The 12,238-nt window shown below is 37.7% G+C and overlaps 1 non-coding gene across 1 annotated transcript; it reads right to left on the bottom strand.

Moving 5' to 3' along the window:
• Positions 1-10,899: 10,899 nt before the first annotated feature.
• TRNAS-GGA (transfer RNA serine (anticodon GGA)) lies at positions 10,900-10,973 on the bottom strand. The gene has a single exon. It is a non-coding gene; the product is annotated as a tRNA-Ser (tRNA).
• Positions 10,974-12,238: the final 1,265 nt, after the last annotated feature.

Below are 12,238 nucleotides of genomic sequence, written 5' to 3'. Positions count from 1 at the left end.
ACCTAATTTTGTAAAACTGAACTGTGAGTGGCACATTCAGGCCTATATATCACTTAAGGGACCCGCGGTATATCCACAGACAGGGCAAGATCTTTTATCCTGCAAATTACGCGGCCTCACAAGGTGCTAACTGAAAGGAAACCAAACGATTTTTTAGGGTGCCAATTGAAGAGGAAGGCGATTTTTTATCACCTAAATATCATTCGCTTACTTTTGAAAATGTCCAGAACCTGTCCTGTTTACAGATCACTCGACCCGCGACACAGCACCAATGCACTGAAGTAGCCCGTGGTGCAACTGCACATCACTCATGTGGCCCGCGGTACATTTTCAGACCACTCAAGTGACCCGTGACACTTAAGATAACTTGAGCATCACAAGGCACATTTTCAGATCACTCAAGTGACATGAGACACTATTCCAGATTATTTGAGCAGCCCGTGGTACATTAACAGAGTACTTAAGTGACTTGCGTTGCAGTTCCACATCACTTGAGTGACTCGCGTTGCAGTTCCACATCACTTAAGTGACTTGCGTTGCAGTTCCACATCACTTAAGTGACTTGCGTTGCAGTTCCACATCATTTAAGTGACTTGCGTTGCAGTTCCACATCACTTAAGTGACTGTAAGTCCAGACATGGACCACGCTCTGTCCCAAGAGGGATATAAGCGATTTACCCCAAGAGGTTGGCCCTCAATCCCTATGATTGAAGCTCTAATTAAGTGACTCGCAGCAAAGTTGAAAATCACTTGAGTGATCCATGACACAGTTCCAGAGCACTTAAGCGACTTATGCTGATGTTCCTCATCACTTAAGTGACTCGTGATGATGTTCCTCATCACTTAAGTGACTCGTGATGATGTTCCTCATCACTTAAGTGACTCGTGATGATGTTCCTCATCACTTAAGTGACTCGTGATGATGTTCCTCATCACTTAAGTGACTCGTGATGATGTTCCTCATCACTTAAGTGACTCGTGATGATGTTCCTCATCACTTAAGTGGCCCACGGCACAGTTCCATATCACTTGAGTGACACGCGGGAATGCTCCAGGTCATTTAAGTAAGTGTCCAGCGACACGTTTCCAAATTAATGAAGTGGCCCGCACTGTCAAAAAGGTTGAACACCCTTGATGCATACACATACGTCAAATATATGTCAATGTATGATGCTGGACTCACTTTTAGTTAATTATTATTTTCTTAACTGTATACTCGACTGGTGAATGCATTTTTCTGAATGATTATTATTAAAAAAAATTTAATATTAATATGTAGTTATACTCGCTTATATATGGGAAAAAAATTCAAAAAATTAATATTATAACAATATTAACAGTAAATATACAGTATAATACATAAAAAAGGAGGTATTGCAAAGAAGAAAGCAGAAAGGAGCACGTGATAGTGCAAGAAAAACGTATTGCTTACTTGCCGTATCGTTTCATTTACTCCAACTCAAGCTATTGTCATCACCTTTTTCTTATTGGTTAAATTTGCTTCTAGCGGACGTTAACTACTATTCTAATCACCAGCGAAATATAAAACTTTGGGAATTATATCATCAGAGGATTTCGATACACAGGGGATCCCGCTTATAACTTTTTACAAAAAATCGTCATGAAAAACGTTGTAAGCGAGAAAACACTTTAAACGCGAAACATTTATGAGAGTAAGTTAGAGGTGAGACCACGAAAATAAATCGTACTAAGTAGAGAAACATTATATGTGGGAACGTTATAAACGGGATCGACTGTATGTATATAAATATATATGTATTAAATTCACAAACCCATTTCCAGGATTGAAGTAAAACTCTAAGCCCAATTTTGCAGATTGGAATTAAAACGGCATTTCTTAAAATCAACTTTTGAAAGTCGCGTTATAGTGAAATCGCGTAAAGCGAGGGATACCTGTAATGCAATTCGTATGTCTTAATCACATTTTTTTCTTTAACACGTGCTATATACAGTGGATCCCCCGCTTATAAAGTACCCATTTAAAACGCTTTCCAGCTTATAACGCTCCCATTTAGAACGTTTTCCCACTGGGTACGACTTATTTTCGTGATCCCAACTCTCACTGAATTTCCCGTTCAAAGCACAACATTTTTAGTGATGGCGTTTTTAAAAGACGTATAGATGGAACACTTGAATGGTTATTACCTGCTGACACATCATGCAAACGAAAGAACACAAAAGGCTTTCTGCTTAATAGACGTTTCATAAACGGCACATTAGCATCATCAAATGTTCATTATCTAATTTCCCTTCATATTTGTTACGGTAAACGTGATAAATCAGTAATTATGCAAAATCGCTGTTTATCAAGCATAATCATCAATCATCTCAGCAAATATGATAAATTTCATTGCATTTATCATTTTATCAGAGATTACGCTTCATTCTCAAATGGTGTTGGTAAGTTTGATAAATATGGAAGAAATCAAACCTAAACAACAGTTTAATTTAACCACAGTTTCTCGCTCGCACATGATATATTCGCACTACGTGTATATTTTGCCATGAAAATTAAAATAAGTGTGAAGATAGAAAAATAAAGTTTTTTATCGGCCTCATTGATGTTGACTTTCTTCATATTTATCAACACGTGCTAAAGTTATTGAAAAATAACGATGCTTATGTGTGTGCGTGTAAGATTATTATGTATACAAATTATAAAACATCTCTAGAGAGGTACCTAGAGATCATCGAAAGTGAAATTGGTATGCATATTTGTGTTACTCTATTGTGGTTCATTTTTGTGAATATTAAATCAATTATCGTATTTTGATTTTTGTTTTCTGCTTCAAAATTTCAAACTACCTTTCTTTTTTTTTTAATCAATCTCCTATTCTCTCTCTTGCAGGGCCGCAACTAGATGCTTGGTCAGCTGGGGCAAGCACGCATTTTATCGCCCCCTCTGGTCCGGTGCCTAGGGCACCAGACCCGTCTGCTCCCTCCCTCCTAGTTGCGGACTTGCTCTCTCTCTCTTTGCTTACGATTCTGTATTATCTGACAACTTTCTGTGTGCTTGTTTGTGTTTTGTCTTTCATACATATATACAGGGTGCATATAGTAAGCACGGGGTATGACACTTTACTAGCGAACCGTCGAATCTAGAGATATACAGTATTTCCGATTAGAAAAAGTTTCGAAATAACGTTTAGTATTCAGATATGTCATTCATGTTTCAAGGGGGTTGTATAGTTATTAAAATAAAAAAACTTTTAAGCAATTCCCGTATGCCCCAAAAACCCAATTAGAAAGTTGTTGCCCTTTCTCTCCTTATGCCAACAAAAAAAAAGTTTCACGTTTCCAAGTGCAATATTCACTAAGATATTCCAATTCAAAAAACGGAGGAAATATGGGAAGAAACAGCGTTAAATGCGGGTAAAACGGTTTTTCCCCCAACTTCCTTCTTTTTTTTTCGAATTCGAATATCTCAGTGAATATTGCATTTAGAAACATGGAATTTTTTTTGTTCGTATCAGGAGAGGCATGGCAACAACTTTCTAACTGGGTTTTGGGTCACACGCGGACTGTATAAAAAGTTATTCTTTGTATTTTAATAACTATACAACCTCTTGAAACATGAATGACACAGCTGAGTACTACACGTTTTTTCCTAATTGGAAATATCCGTCTAAATTCGACGGTTCGTCAGTGAAGTGTCATACCCCCTGTTTGCTAAGCACCTTGTATATCTTAAGAAATTGTATGTATAATCAAGAGTACTATAGGAAAAAGCTCAGAAATATCAATAAACAACTTTTTTCAGACAACAAATTTATTATTTTATGCACATACATGTACTACTCGACTCTATTCAGCTGGATTCCAATATGTAACAAATAGTTAATTCACGCATGCCCTGTTATGATTGGTCGAGTAAAGCTTGAGTATCTGTATCAACATGCGCATACCAATGTTCCAACCCTGGAGATCGGAACAATTACTGTACCAACATTTTTTTCCCCATGCTATAAATTCATTACAGAAGGGCCCGTGAAAAATCTGGTTTGGGGGCTTGCATAAGATCCGAGCCTAGGGGAATTGCTTCAGGGTGTGGGGAGGGGGGAGGGGCATGGAACCGGTAGTGGACCTCGGTAAATGTCAAAATCTGTCAAACCGTCTGTAAATTTTACAACATTCTTTAATGCTTCTTAAAGTTCCAAAATATGGGAAGTTAGTTATTATACTGGAAGTTAGTTGGAAAAGCCTTTGATTATACAGTAGACGCCGCTTTTCAGACTCACAGATATTAGCATCATTCGGGTATGTTATGACTTTTGCAAAGTACGGAACAGACCAATATCATGACATGGGAAAAAATTAGTTTATAGTTATCATAATGTCGGTTTGTTATCAATTTTTTTTCCGTCAAAAGTTTTTTATTTTTATTTTGACGCCCTTTCCTTCAGTTCTTGGTCAGTAAATAATTCGTAAAATCAATTAATAATTATCGGATTTCCTCGTGATGTGATCACATTAAGAAGCGGCGTGCACTGTAGAAAAATATGCGCAAAGACATGCAGTAATTTGTTCCCCCTCCCCCTCTTCCGTGGCTTGAAGGGAAAAACGCCGGATTACTGGACGGGCAGGATTATCGAGATTCTACTGTATATATTTCGAGAAAAAAATTCTCAAAATATCTCTCTAGTATGAAATACGAAACGAACCCGAGAGTCACATCCTGGATTCATTTGGAAAGGTCACCATTCCTGCGATGACGACGCATTTTTCAGAAATCATTTAAAATGCATCACGCGCGTGTATAATAACACGGCAATTTACAAAAAAAAAGGAAAGAAAAACACGTCATTTTATTTATTTTTAGTGGGAAGGTATCTAGCGGAAATGGCACTCCCACTGTATAAGCATAATTACGTACCATCATTGCAATTCGCAAATAAAATAAATCTATGATAAGAAAGAGTGCGAAATAGGTGGGAAAGATCAGGTGATGACGCAATTGCATCGAATAATGATGAGCAAAAAAAAATGGTGACTTTCGGGTGAATATTCTTTCTTTTTCAAGAATGTCTCGGCTAACACCCACTATAATCAGGAGCAAACACATCGCCGGAATAACCACGTAATAATTTCTTGTACTTCAATATAATAAAAAAATATATATTAAACTATAGAAATAGTACAAAAAAAAAATTAAATCGTAGTCACGCAATTTCCATTGACCCAAAGGAAGAAAAAAAAAATTAACGAACAAAAAAAAAGACATTAAAATTGATATGCCCCCTTGACAGACACAAGGCTACTACTACTACTACTACCACGTGATGAAGGTGCATGGAAGTGAGAGCGTAGACATCGACTTGGGAGGTGTCTATGTATAACCGGTGAATCAACTTCCAACAGCAATGTTGACTTGAGACACCCTAAAAGCAAACTGATAGCATGTCTGTCTCTAACCCCCCCCCCCCCAACCCCCCGCTTATTCATTCTCCATGGACATAAGAAAAATACTGAAAGAAGGTAAGAGAGAGGGTGAGGACAAAAAGAATTATTTTTTTTTTCAAGTTCATAGTCTGAAAGATCTCAAACCAATGTCCGAAGACCTGCCCGAGGCGAGGCGGAGTCTTGGGTCGAGACCACGCCTTGAACTAGCTCGACGAGTACCTGTTGGCTAATGAGAGACAAGAGGGAAAAACTATTTTCCCTTTCGTCTTCCCTTTTTGATGGATTTCTTCTATCTTTAATTCTGCTTTTCGTAGAGCTATGACTTGGCGATGATTGGTGAAGGATAATTGGCGATGATTCGGCCAACAAGATCGTGAGAAATATGATGCTTTTTGTATAGCAATTTCGGTAATCTTGTGATACGTGAATAGGCAGTATTTATTTTCATTCCAGATATGAGGATTATTGATTCGTTAATTATAAGAACGGATTAATGTACACTAAAAAAAGTGGTGAAATATGCTCTAAAAAATATGTAAATATGCACTTAAAAATTCTCAAATATGCACTAAAAAATCCTGAAAAAGTTAAAAATCTCGGAACATGTACCAGAAATGGGAAGTATGCAATAAAAAAATCACCATGAAAAAAAAAAAATTTAAATACATGTTCATGTATTTTCTATTTCTTAGTGTATATTCATTTACAAAAAAATATCTCCACGTATGTACATACTGTATATGCAAATGACAGCTACATATTTTAAATTTCGATATTTTTAATTTCTAGTGCGTTGTAACGAAATACCAGTAACAAAAGAGAATTTTGACACTATTTCTCAAAAAAATTGAACGCGCTTTTGACGTAGTTCTAGAAATAGTCTTAGAATAACACGGTTGATATTTGGAAAATACAGTATCACAAATTTTTTTTGTTAATTCACTAAATCCCACCTGCGGAAAAAACCGATGTTATGAAAATATTTTATGGGCAATTATTTATTTGGAAAATTATATTTAAAAAAAATAATTGAGCTAAACCAGGGATTTTGATTGAATCATTGTTATTTTACTGTTTCCAATGGTCACTTTCGTCGAGCTACCAATTTTGCATCCTTCATTAAAGCGTTTACACGCCAGAGAGTTTCGATGAAATTTTAAACTTGCTAAAAAATATTGCTTTGTTTTATTGACCCCAATATGTAGTTTGATTAAAATAACCGCGTGAAAAAACGATCGCGTAGTAAAAACTATGCAGTGTATGCATCTTCCCTCAAAAAACTTCATTTAATAGTAGAGAGAAAATTACCTCATTTTGGTTAAAAAAAAGTGTTGATTTTTTGGGAATTTTTTTTTTTTTTTCAAATATATCTCATCAATTTGAAAAATCTGGTGATAAATTTGCCAGTATAGGACAAATATATTACGTAATAGCAAGGTTTCTCTTCACGAACAGAAAAAACGCCAATCGTGAAAGAAGACGATCAAACTTGGCTTCTAACAGGATTGAATACAGGTACGCAAAATATACAGAAAACTGGATGTTGTGAAGATGAATATGGCCTTTCAACAACACAATGTTGTGTCATGAATACTGTGTACTTCGGTGCATTCTCAAAAAATGACAACAACCTCACCCCCTCCTCGCTGAGGGGATAAATTTACTTTCGTTCGGTGTTTGGCGCGTAACTGACCGTTACAAAAATGGCACGTCACTAAATTTCGAAACGATAACGATAGGCGCGCAGATAGACTTGGAAGTCTGGGAGGGGGCGCACGATGATGTTGATGATGCCAATTCATATATGCATATATACATTAGATCAGTCGACTTCACCTTTGACGCAGGGGGGGGGGCAATGCCTTACCCCCCGTCCCCCATATCTACGCCCATGGTCATAATTCCCTTAATATTCGTCCGATACTAAAACGGGAAACACTTTTTTCCATATTATTTTTTCACAAGGAAGCACGAGTGTAATTATTCGGGTGGTCGATACCCCCCCCCCCCCCCCGTATATATATATATATATTTTTTTTTTTTTTTTTGTTCCAAACGAAAATTAAAATATGCACCGTAATCTCTAGCATTCCGTTTCCAAGAACAGAATATCTCGTTTAGCGCTGTAGGTGCACAGTTTACAAGAAATACGATACCTATTGAAATTTGTTTCGGATGGAAGACATACCTCTCACGCAACGTTTTTCCTATGAGCTTATCCAATCATATTTTTACATTTTCCAGACCTTTCAATCCAAAAATACCCAAAATATTCAAGAATTTCGAGTAGTATATCTATTTGTCTACATTAACGTTTCTCAACTTCTCTGAACTCAATCATCAGCATCAAATATGTTTGCAAGTGCTGAACAGAACACGATGTAGTCAAATATTCAAAATATGTTTGCCGAAGTACAAAAGATGCAGAGATGGGACGGGGACGGCGGTCGAAACATTGCCAGGCAAAAGAAAAATACAACTATGAACAGGCCATAAACACAAATGTGTATTGTTTGGAAGAACAAATATATAACATGGCGCTGCAAAGAAATTTCAATGAAAAATATTTGCAAAGTACCATAGGTACTGCAGAATTGAGGGGGGTTGCAACATATTTGCAGGGCCCTACAGAAAAATACAACTGGGAATAGGTAATGTGAACAAGAGTGTGAAACGTCATGTTTACAAGCCATTTATATGGTGCTGGTCAGGAGATCTAGTATGTTAAAATACATTTGCAACAAGAAACAAATTGAAACGTGTTTGGGAAGATAGAATGTGTATGCGGGAACCATAAGCGGATACGGGCTCTTCGAAACAGGGTGGGGGAAGGAAATCATCGAGTGTATGTATAGTGATCGGGAGGGAGGCATAAATCTCCCCCGTATCCCCCTTCGGAGGAGAACACAACAGTATTGCAGCAAAATACAATTTGCTCTCTATCCCATATTCTGGTAGGGCACCTGAGGGCCGCCCTTGACTGTGGAAGCAAAGCTCAAAATAATTGGGGGAGGGAGGAGGCCTCAAACTCAATATTTCTATAGGTATTATGGAGAAGTGGCAAACATTACGCAGGATATAGTTTACGTTTACGATAATAATCAGTAAAATATCTAAAACAATTCGACAGAACATATACAAGTAGTACGTAGGTTTCATCTCACCCAAGACCATAGGGAGAGGGAGGGACCAGGCAGGGGGGGGGGCGCCGGTCCCTCGCCGAAACGTTAGAAATGACCGATTTTTATGGAATAACGTGGCATGTCCCCCCCCCCATATCCTGCAGCAGGCCTCTAGACGGCTATTTTGCCGCTGTTGTGGTCAAGTGGTCATAGTGTCTGGCTCGCATGGTAGGAAACCGGGGTTGAACCCCCACCCCCCCGTCGCCACAGTGGTGGTCGGCTGAAGTTGGTTTTTTGTGGTTCCCGACTTTGAGATGTGAATGCGAGCCGATCTGTGATGTGAGCCGATCTTCCCGTTAAAAGGTAACAGAGCAACAGGCCCACAACGGTACAAATATTTATCATTACACTTCACTTCTGAAATATAGATGGCAGCACTGAAAAATCAGACACAACACTATATATGCACTCAGACTGTTAGGTGCACACACTCACATTTCCGGCACAACTCACTCAGTAGAAAATTTCCCATGGCGAGTGTCGTCTTAAGGCATGGGCCCACCCGGGCACGGCCCAGGGACCTCAAGAGAAGAGAGAGCTTCACAAAAAACATCTGGCGGAAATTTCCAAGAATTTGCCTGGTAGAGCCACAGAAAAATTACTTGGCCCGGGGCCCAGGAGCCCCGTATGGTGATAGACCTGAGTTATGCTCTGTTTGAAAAAAAGAAAGACTGCTATTTTGGACGGCCTCTGGGTTTACGGCATGGGCGGAGATAAGGTGGAGTCGACTGATGACTGATCTAATGTATATATGAGCTGACATCATCATCGTGCCCCCCCCCCCCCCAGACTTCCAAGTCAATCTCCGCCTATGGCTTACGGGGCCTATATAGTGAATTTTAATGTGAAAAAAAATAGCAAGAATTTTTCCAGTGCCCTAAGGCTAGAGCCCTGTTCCCAAGGGCGTAGCGAGGGGGGGGGGGACTTGGGGGTCTGGTCCCCCCCCCCGAAATGTGAGAAAATGACCGAAAAAAGGGAAAAAGATGGCCAAATCCATTGTTCTGTCACTTTGGTTCCCCCCCCCCCCCGAACGAAATTTCTGGCTACGCCCCTGCCTGTTCCAATCTTTTGGAAGCCATGCAACCTGGTTTAGTCTAGCGCTTTCTCCCCCCCCCCCCCCGAAACACCAGTTGTCTTCTCCGGAAGAAATTTCTGTTTGAACCCATTTTGTGAATGTTACTAATACCTGGGGCATGCCACATTGAATTTTTATTAAATTGGAATAGAATTTCAAGTCTGCTTGCGAACCACCTCTGATCTCCTCTAATCCAGAATCATAAGTTGAGAAACTCTACTCTATGTTGTATCTAAAAATTTTTTCGTCTTGTAATAAAATTTGAAACCGTATGGGGGCGTTGCCTAACCAGCTAGTCATATTTTTGAGAGAGAATATTCCACAAACTTTTTTCTAAATTCGTAATGGAGTGCGAATAATAGCTGATCATCATGAAGTCTGGAATCATTTTCCTTCATTAATTATTAATTTTCATCAGTTCTAGAGATAATATTTCTCTTTCAATAATTCTTAAATTATTTCTTTCATCAAGGTGGTGCATGTCATTTCTGCATTTCCGTAATTATCTGAGCTTGTTGGAGGACCAAGAGGAAAACCTTCAATGTTGCCCACTGGAATGCTTTGAAGACCCTTCCCTCCTCCTCCCCCCGTATGGTGTTTAACAGTTCAATTCTAATAAACAGTTCTAAAACAGTTTAATCTTCTCAGCGGCTATACAAAGAAATTCCATGTTTGTCTTTCCGAAAATACCTAGTCTCTTAGGGAGTCTCGGTTAATCAATGGAAAGAAATTGAGTTTTATAACGCGTAGCCTGTTTCATTTATACAAATTTATGCTTTTCTTCACTCTGCAATAGAGTGTGAATAACCTATCACCGTATTCGTTTTTACTCTTAAAGTAAAACGAAAAATGTTTAGCGAAAAGAGGGAAATTGAGCTGTGATAGTTTCATTCCTGTAAATTTATAATCAGATTGAACTTCACAATAAAAGCTTTTTACGGCCCGTAATGAAAAAAAAAAAAAAGATTAAAAGTAAAATTTGAGCCCTTCTTCATTATACCTTTCAGACCGGAGCATTCATTTTTTTGGAATTTTTAAAATGTTTTTGAAAACATAAATATATGTCAGCAAATCTTTATTCTTTAATTATTTATTTGTGAAAAAATAACTCCTTACGTTCAAATTTTTTCATCCAAGATGTGTAGGACATATTCATCTATACAAAGGTTTTTAACAGCTGGCTGATGTGAAGATATATTTTGGAAAGAGAGAAAATTCAACTGCCCCTGCAGGGAATCGAACCCACGTCCTTTCACTTTCCAGGTGAACGCCCTAGACCACCAGACTACAGAGGCAACAAATATCTCAATCTTTCCTTGGAGCTCGTGTGCAATGGATGATGTGACCTAACTCAAGCCAAAGCTCACAATTGCTGACAATACCACCAGATGGCGACTTATCAGAGGATGATGTCACTTTCCGCTATCCATACAAAGGTTTTTAACAGCTGGCTGATGCGAAGATATATTTTGGAAATAGAGAAAATTCAACTGACCCTGCGGGAAATCGAACCCTCATCCTTTCACTTTCTGGGTGAATGTACTAGACTACAGAGGCAACTCTTCTAAATATATCTTCGCCTCAGCCAACTGTTAAAAAAACCTTCGCATATTCATCTACACATACAATTTTTTCCAGAATTTTATTGCTAAATTTTATGTAATAAATCACACTTTTCCCGGAGGCACTTTCTCCTGGAAGCCATCTAAAAACCCTTTGAAAGTTCAACTTCAAGTGCTGACCTCTGATGAAAGCCCCCAAAGTTCATGTTCACTATATTTCTAACTCACAACTTACACAATCGTTCAAGTCGGCTCAACTCCCTGAAGTCAGAAGAAAAAATTCAACAGTGAAAAAAAAGCAACTCATACATTTGTGGCACCAGGTCTGAAAGGGTTGTACGACAGACGTTTACCCTGCAATTATTTGAAGACACATTTGTGGAGACATCAATAATTGAAATTTTTTAGTTTTTTTTTTTTTTTTTTGTAGGTTATTACCTATTTCTTTGAAGAATTAGTTATTTTAGCATATTAAGGCAAAAAAAATCCAAGAATTTCAATCATTGAATTCTCAGAAAATTTTCACTGAAATGTTATGCTGTAAATTTGTAATGAAAGAATGCAGAAATTTTACTAGCTGATAATTTTTTTTTCATTGGGGGGCTATACAGAAGTCTAAATTTATATTTTTTTTCACAACTGTTACCTTACAGGAGTGCCACTACCACATTCCCTTCTTTTTATTGATCATTTTTCATATTTTTCTTTAATTTTAGAAACTGTAGAATTTTTATTCTTTTTAGATGCTCTTCGTGAAACCTCTGTACATTATAAAATAAACCCGTTTTTTTTTCATTTACAAATCTTTTAATTTTATGACATTTTTTTGATTAATAAATAATGCTACTATCAAAATTTATTTAAGTTGCATTAATAATATATATAATATATATAATTTTTATTGTTGAGTTATCAATTCAAGGACTTCATAACGTAATCCTCGTCTCATGTAGTTTAATCATGTGCTGGATAACGATTCCAACTTCAGTTTGACAATT

This window comes from Pholcus phalangioides, unplaced genomic scaffold (genome assembly GCF_987345545.1).
Source record: "Pholcus phalangioides strain wild (caught in Gottingen) unplaced genomic scaffold, Ppha-v1.0 ptg000015l_1, whole genome shotgun sequence".
Classification (NCBI taxonomy): Eukaryota; Metazoa; Arthropoda; class Arachnida; order Araneae; family Pholcidae; genus Pholcus; species Pholcus phalangioides.
Note: the sequence above shows the minus strand (reverse complement) of the source record. Positions and strands in the feature narration are given on the sequence as shown.